At 31.3% G+C, this 8262-nt stretch overlaps 1 pseudogene; it reads right to left on the bottom strand.

The window, feature by feature from the left end:
- Nucleotides 1-7040: 7040 nt before the first annotated feature.
- LOC113597445 (60S ribosomal protein L23a-like) lies at nucleotides 7041-7626 on the bottom strand (annotated as a pseudogene).
- Nucleotides 7627-8262: the final 636 nt, after the last annotated feature.

Here is an 8262-nt window from a genome sequence, read left to right on the forward strand (position 1 = left end):
GAAAAAGCATTTAACAACAACATCCATTCATTATAAAAACCCTCAACAAAGTAGTTTTGAAGGAATATACCTTAGCATAATAAAGGCCATTATGAAAAACCCACAGCTAACATCCTACTTCATGGAAAAACAAAAGGATGTCCACTCTCACTACTTTCATTCAACATCATACTGGAAGTCCTAGCAAAAGCAATCAGACAATAAAAAAAAGGAGATAAAAGGCATCTAAATTGGCAAGAAAGAAGTCAAATTTTCACTATTTGGAAATGACATGATACTCTATTTAGAAAACCTGAAAGACTCCACTGAAAAACTCCTAGAACTGATAAAAAAATAATCAGTAAAGTCTCAGGATATAAAATCAATATACAGAAATCAATATACACAAATCAATTGGGTATATATATATATATATATATATATATATATATATATAATAAAGCAGAATAAAGTGAAATTAAGAAAGTGATTCCAAATAGTAAGATACCTAGATGTAAACCTAACCAACACGATGAAATATATGTACTCTGAAAATGATAAAACACGGAAAAAATTGAAAATAACACAAAGAAATGCAATGACATTCCATTGTCATAGATTGTAAGAACAAATATTGTTAAAATGTCTATATTGTCAAAAGTAATCTACACATTTATTGCAATCCATGTCAATATACCACCAGGATTTTTCACAGAACTAGAAAAAACAATCCTAAAATTTGTATGGAACCAGAAAAGACCTCTGATGTCCAAAGGAATCTTGAAAAAGAAAATCAAAGATGGAAGGATCACAATTCTGGACTTCAAGTTGTATTGCAAAGCTATAGTAATCAAAACAGTACAGTACTGGCACAAAAATAGACACATAGATCAATGGAAGAAAATAGAAAACCCAGAAATGAACCTACAATTATATGGTCAATTAATCTCTAATAGAGCAAGAAAGTATATTGAATGGGAAAAAGACAGTATTTTCAATAAATGGCATTGGGGAAACAGGTCAGCAACATGGAAAAAATGAAACTGTACCATTTTCTGACATCATAGAGAAAAATAAACTCAAAATGGATTAAAGACCTAAATGTGAGACATGAAGCCATAAAAATCCCAGAAAAGAGTACAAGCAGTAACTTCCTTGACACTGGCCATAGCAACTTTGTTTTGATAGGTCTCCTAAGGAAGGGAAACAAAAGCAAAAATAAATTATTGGGACTACATCAAAATAAAAAGTTTCTGCACAGCAAATGAAACAATGAACAAAACTGAAAAACAGCCTAAGGAATGAGAGAAGATATTTACAAATAATAGGGGATGTATCCAAAATATATAAAGAACTTATAAAACTCAGCACCCAAAAACCAAATAGTCCAATTAGAAAATGGGCAGAAGAAAGGAATGGACATTTCTCCAAAATAGACATACAGATGGCCAACAGGCACATGAAAAGATGCTCATCATCACTTACCATGTTGAAAATGTAGATCAAAACTACAATGAGGGACACCTGGGTGGCTCAATCAGTTAAGTGTCTGACTCTTGATCTCAGCTCAGGTCATGATCTCATGTTTGTGAGATCTAGTTCCATCCACATTGGGCTCTGTGCTGGCAGGGTGGAGCTTACTTGGGACTCTCTCTCTCTATTTCTCTTTCTGCCTCTCACCCTGCTTGCACTCTTTCTGTCTCTCAAAATAAGCAAACAAACCAATAAATAAACAAACTTAAAAAGAAACTACAATGAGATATCACTTCACATCTGTCCCAAAGTCTGAAATCAACGACATAAGAAACAAGTGCCGGCAAGGATGTGGAGACAAGGGAAACCTCTTACCATGTTGGTGGGAATGCAAACTGGTGCAGCCACCGTGAAAAACAATATGAAGATTCCTCAAAAAGTTAAAAATAGAACTACCCCATGATTCAGTAATGGTGGTACTGGGCATTTCCCCAAAGAATATAAAAGCACTAATTCAGAAGTGTACATGCACCCCTATATTTATAGCAGCATTATTTACAATTGCCACAATGTGGAAGCAGCCCAAATGTCCATCAATTGATGAATGAGTAAAGGAGATATGTGAGTGTATATGTGTACATATATACAAACAATATTCTTCAGCCATAAACCAGCATGAAATTTTGACATTTGCATTGATATTGATGGAAGTAGAGAGTATAATGCTAAGTGAAACAAGTCATTCAGAGAAAGACAAATAGCATATGATTTCTTTCATATGTAGAATATAAGAAACAAAACAAATAAGCAAAGTGGGGTAAAAAAGGGAGAGAGAGAGAGAGATCAAAAAGCAGTCTCTTAATTATAAAGAACAAACTGATGGTTACTCAAGGGGAGGGTTGTGTGGGGATGGGTTAAATAGTTGATGGCGATTCATGAGTGCAATTGTGATGACCACTGGATGCTATATGAAGTGTTGAATCAGTATATTGTACACCTGAAATTAACATAATACTGTATGTTAACTAAATGGAATTAAAATAAAAACTTCAAAATTAAAAAAAATAATAAAATTTGAGGAAAACTAAAAATTGGAAAACAAAAAGTCAGATAACTTTATGCTGGCTTATACTTTTACATTTTTTAATCTTAGATTTTCCTACATAATTGATATATATACATATATATGATTTGCTATATTGATGTTTTATATTTTATTCATTTTTATAATATAACTGCTTTCATAATAATATATATATTTTTTGTGTTAAAATATGCATAACATAATATTTATGATTTTAATCATTTTTAAAGTGTACACTTCAGTAGAATTAAGTACATTCACATTGTAGTATAACCATCATCATCTACTCCAGAATATTTTCATCATCCAGACCTGAAATTCTGTACCCATTAACAATGGCTCTCCATTCTTTCCCATCCTCAGCCCCTGGTAACGATTATTTTGATTTCTGTCTTTATGAATTTGACTATTCTAGCTACCTCATATAAATAAAATCATACAATATTTGTTTTTTTGTGTGTATTTTTTCTTTCATTCAGCATGCTTTCAAGATTCATTCATGTTGTAGCATGTGTCAGAATTTTACTCCTTTTTACACCTGAACAATTCTTTATTGCATGTACATACCACTTTTTTATCCATTTATTGCTGGATTGCTTCCATCTTTGGCTATTGAATATTATATGTATATAAACATTGGTATATAAATACCTGTTCAAGACCCAGCTTTCAGTTGTTTTGGGTATATACCAAGAAATGAAATTGCTGGATCATTATGGTAATTTAATGTTTAATTTTTTGAGGAACTGCCGTATTTTCTACAGTGACTGCACCATTTTACATACCTACCAGCAATTCACAAGGGTTTGAATTTCTCCACATTTGTGCTAATTCTTGGTACATTTGTTTATTTTACTTTACTTTTTACTTTTTTTTTGTTTATTTTACTTTACTTTACTTTTATTTTATTTTATTATATATATATGATATATATATATCATATATATATCATAATGAGGTGCAGTGGTATCTCCTGGTGGTTTTGATTTACAATTGCTCCACTGATTATTGATGTTGAGAATTTTTGCTGTGTTTATTTGTCATTTGCATATCTTCTTTACACAAATGTGTATTCAAGTCATTTGCCCATTTTTTAACTGGATTTTTTTCTTATTAAGCTATAAGGGTTCCGTATATGTTCTGGATATTAATTACATGTCAGGTATCTGATTTGTGAATATTTTCTTCCATTCTGTGGATTGCTTTCTCATTCTGTTGATACTAGTCTTTTTGTTAATGATTAGCCTTTTATTATTTGAAGAAATAATACTAATTTTTTTATGTTTTGGGATGTATTAAAGTTTTTATTTTTAATTTCTAAATATAATTTATTATCAAATTGGTCTTTGATGCATAAAAATTTAATTTTGATGAAATCCAATGTATGTATATTATTGTAATCTGTATTTTTGGTGTCACAGACAAGAATACATAGGCAAATACAGTATCATGGAGTTTTTTCCCTAAATTTTCTTCTAAATGTATTATAATGTTAGCTGAAAGTTTCCCCTTTGATCCATTCTCAATAATTTTTGTATATAGTGTAAGGCAATGGTCAAACTCTTTTACATGTGGATATTCAGTTTTCCCAGCACAATTTATTGAAGAGACTGCCTTTCCCTGTTGAATTGTCTTGGAACCCTTGTTGTTGAAAATCATAAAACCATATATGTTAGGGTTTGTTTCTGGACACTCTATTCTCTTCCATCAGTATATATAAATATATGTGTCTCTATGCCAGTAGTGCATTGTTTTGATTAATGTAGCTTCATAGTTAAGTTTTGAAATCAGGAGGTGTGAGTCCTTCAACTTTGTTATTATTTTCAAGATTTATTGGCTATTTGGGGTTTCTTGATATTCCATATGAATTTTAGGATGGATTTTATATTTCTATAGAAAAATAGTTGAGAGATTGATAAGGATTGCATTGAATCTGTAGATAATTCTCGTAGTATTGATATCTTGATTATATTAAATCTTCCATTTGATGAATACAATATGACCTTATATTTGTGATCTTTAATATTTTTCAGCACTGTTTTATAGTTTTCAGGGTACTAATATCACTCTTCCTTGGCTAAGTTTATTCCTCATTATTTTATCTTTTATCCTTTTACAAGTTTTGTAAATTTTTCTAATTTTATTTTCAGATTATTCTGTCTTAGCACATAGAAGAAAAACTGCTTTTTTTGTAATTAAAGAAAAAATTATCTTCTCATAGTTTTGTGGCAGGTAACTCCAAGATCAAGAATCTGGCCAGTTATTTCTGGTAAGATCTCTCTTTCTGTGTTTTAAGTGGCCATCATATGACTGTATGTTCACATGAACATTTATGCATGTGGGGAAAAAAAGACAGGATTCTCGTGTGTCTCTTTTATAAAGATATTAATCTATCATATCATGGTCCTATCCTTATGACCTCATGTACTCTAATCATTTATTTAAAAGATTTTATCTCCAATAGAGTCACATAATGGTTTAGGGTCTCAACATGAATTTTGAGAACAAGTAATCTGCCCATAGCAACCACAAACTCTGATTGTCATAAGAAAGAATATTAGAGAATGAAAAATTAAAAGCAAAATAAAATATTATATTTTTCTTAACCTTAATTGATCTAATGTATTTGTTTGATGTATCAGTTTGTTGAAAATAATCATAGCAACAGTGTATTTAGTGATTACATCTTAGAGATAAGTGAAATGTGTGACAGTAATATTATAAGGTATGTTAAGAGAGGAGAAGAAATTAAGTGATATTGAATGGGACCATATTAATAGAGAGAAGGCAAAAATATTGGAAGAGAAAAAAAAGATAACTTAATCTGATATTAATGCGACCAAACCACATTTCCTTTTTTTTTTTCCCCTATGGTGTCTTTATTTACTTTTAACTTATTTTTGTCTTTATATTTAAAGTGTATTCCCTAAACGCAGCATTGAATTGAGCCTTCCTTGTTTAAGTTTTCAGAGAATGTCTATCTTACACTACCACAGTGTAAGATGGGTTTACATTTAAATTAATTGTAGGGGCGCCTGGGTGTCTCAGTCAATTAAGCATCTGACTATTGATTTCAGCTCAGGTCATGATCTCACATTTCATGAGATTGAGTCCCTTGTGTGCCGTGAGAACGGAGCCTTCTTGAGATTCTCTCTGTCTCTGTCTCTGTCTCTCTCTCTTTCTCCCTTCCCTCCCCCAATCCCTCAAAATAAATAAATTAACATTTAAAAATAAATTAATTGTAATTTTTGACCTGTTAGGTTTATTTATATCAAATTACTATTTTTATCCCATGTATTCATTGATACTCATTTCCTCTGTGCCAGACTTTATTTGAATTGATTAAATATATTTTACATTGTGTTTTAACTGTAATTCTTTGCTTTATAATGTTGGTTGTTACTTTAAGATTGACAGTTTACATGTTTAGCTTATTTCAGTTTACCTTCAGTTGATGCTTAACCAATTCACATATAGTATGAAAAACTTATAATAGTATAATTCCATTTCTCTCCTCCTACTACCATTTGGGTTATTTTTGTCAGAAGTTTCATTTATAGATATGTTGAAGTGCAACTTATTTTTGCTTGCTGATTTTGTGTCCTTCCAGGTGGATGGATTTGTTTATTAGTATTGTGTTTTGTGGAAACTTTAGGGTTGTTTTTTACATGTAATACCATGTCATTTGGAAACAGGTGATTTTACTTCTTTCTTTCCAATTTGGATGACTTTTATTTATATCCTTTGCCTAACTTTTCTAGCTGGAACTTCCAAAATTATGTGGAGTACAAGGGAAAAAATATGTGGGCCCTTGTCTAATACTTGAGCTTAGGAGAGAGGCTTTTAGCCTTTCACAATTGAGTCTGATGTTAACTGTGGGTTTTTCATATATGCCCTTTATTACATTTGAGGCAGTTTCCTTCTATTATAGTTTTTTGGGTGTTTTTATCATTAAATAATTTTGAACTTTGTCTACTACTCTTTCTGATTCATTTTATGTAATCATTGTTTTCTTTCCCCTCTTAACTTCTGACAATGTGATATGTTATGTTGATTTTGGCATGTTGAAACAAACTTACATTCCAGGAATAAATCCAACTTGATCATGGTGTTTAATCTTTTTAATATTCTGTTGAATTAATTTCCCCAGTATTTTGTTGAAGAATTTTACATCAATATTCATAATGGATTTGGTCTGTAGATTTCTGTTCTTGTAGTACTTTTGTCTATGTGTAGTATCAGATTAATCCAACTTCATAAAATGAGTGGGGAAGGGTTTCCTCCTCTTCCATTTTTGGAGGAGTTTGAAGAGGATTTATGTTAATTCTTTAAATGTAATTCATTAGTGAAATCATCTAGTCCTGGGCTTTTCTTGCTTGTCAGGGTTTTAATTACAAAGTTATTCTCCTTAGTAGTTATTGTTGTATGTAAATTTTCATTGTCTTTATGATTCACTTTTTTATAGTGAAAAATTTATATTTAGATTTAGCCAGCTGGACTCAATTTACATGACCCCAATTTTGTTGGCAACATCCAAAGTATCAAAGTCAAGAGCCAGTAAAACATATGCCTTTTTATCTCCTTTCTGTCTGATCATGGTGTTGACCTTGGCCATGTCAATGTCATAGAACTTCTTCACAGCCTCCTTGATCTGGTTCTTATTGGTCTTGACATCCACGATGAACACAAGTGTGTTTCTATCTTCTGGTTTTTTTATTGCTAACTCAGTAGTCAAGGCGATCTTGATGATGGCATGATGGTTAAATTTGCTTCTCCTGGGGTCACCTTTTTGAGGATATTTGGGACGTCTTTGGAGACACAGTTTCTTGTACCATGGGAATGTAGGTGATGTGTCAATCTTCTATTTTTGTTACTGTGGATGCTTTTCAGCACCACTTTCTTGGCCTTAAAAGCTTTGGCTTTGGTTTTGGGAGGAGCAAGGGCTTCCTTCTACACCTTTGGCACCATCTTCATAAAAGAATGATTCACTTTTTCTAGGAATGTGTGTGTTTCTAGGAATTGTGCTTCCAGGGATTTGTGTATTTCATCTAGATTATCCAATTTTTTAGTACACTATTATTCAAAGAACTTCCTTATAATCCTTTCTATTTCACTAAATTTCATACTAATATCTTTACTTTTATTTATGGTTTATTAACTTGAATCTTCTCTCTTTTCATGAATCCAGCTTAAGATTTATTCATTTAATTGATCATTTCTAAAAAAAAAACAACTTTTAGTTTCATATTTTTCTCTATTTTTTCTAATATTTATTTTATTTATCTTTATTCTAATTGTTTTAAATTTCTTTACATCAGATAACTTTAGGTTTAGTTTATTCTTTTTTCAGTTGCTTAAGTTGTAAAGTTGGATAATTGTTTTGTTGTAAAGTTGGATAATTGATTTGAGATACATTTTCTTTTTTATATATGTGTTTATACTCATAAGTGTTCCTTCTAGTACTGTTTTCACTGCACCTGTGATAATTATATCTCACTGCACTAGGTATGGGAAGCCCAAATTAAACACTATTTCTGGGTTTTTCTCTGAGGGTGTTTAAAGATTAGCATTTGAATCAATGGAGTCAGTAAAGTAGATTGTTCTTCCCAATGTGAGCAGTCATCATCCAGTGTTGAGGGCCTGAACTGGATAAAAAACAGAGGAAGGAGAAATTCACTCTTTGCTTCCTGTATGCTTGAGCTAAGACAGCAATCTTTCTTGCCCCT

This window comes from Acinonyx jubatus, chromosome X (assembly GCF_027475565.1).
Source record: "Acinonyx jubatus isolate Ajub_Pintada_27869175 chromosome X, VMU_Ajub_asm_v1.0, whole genome shotgun sequence".
Taxonomy (NCBI): Eukaryota; Metazoa; Chordata; class Mammalia; order Carnivora; family Felidae; genus Acinonyx; species Acinonyx jubatus.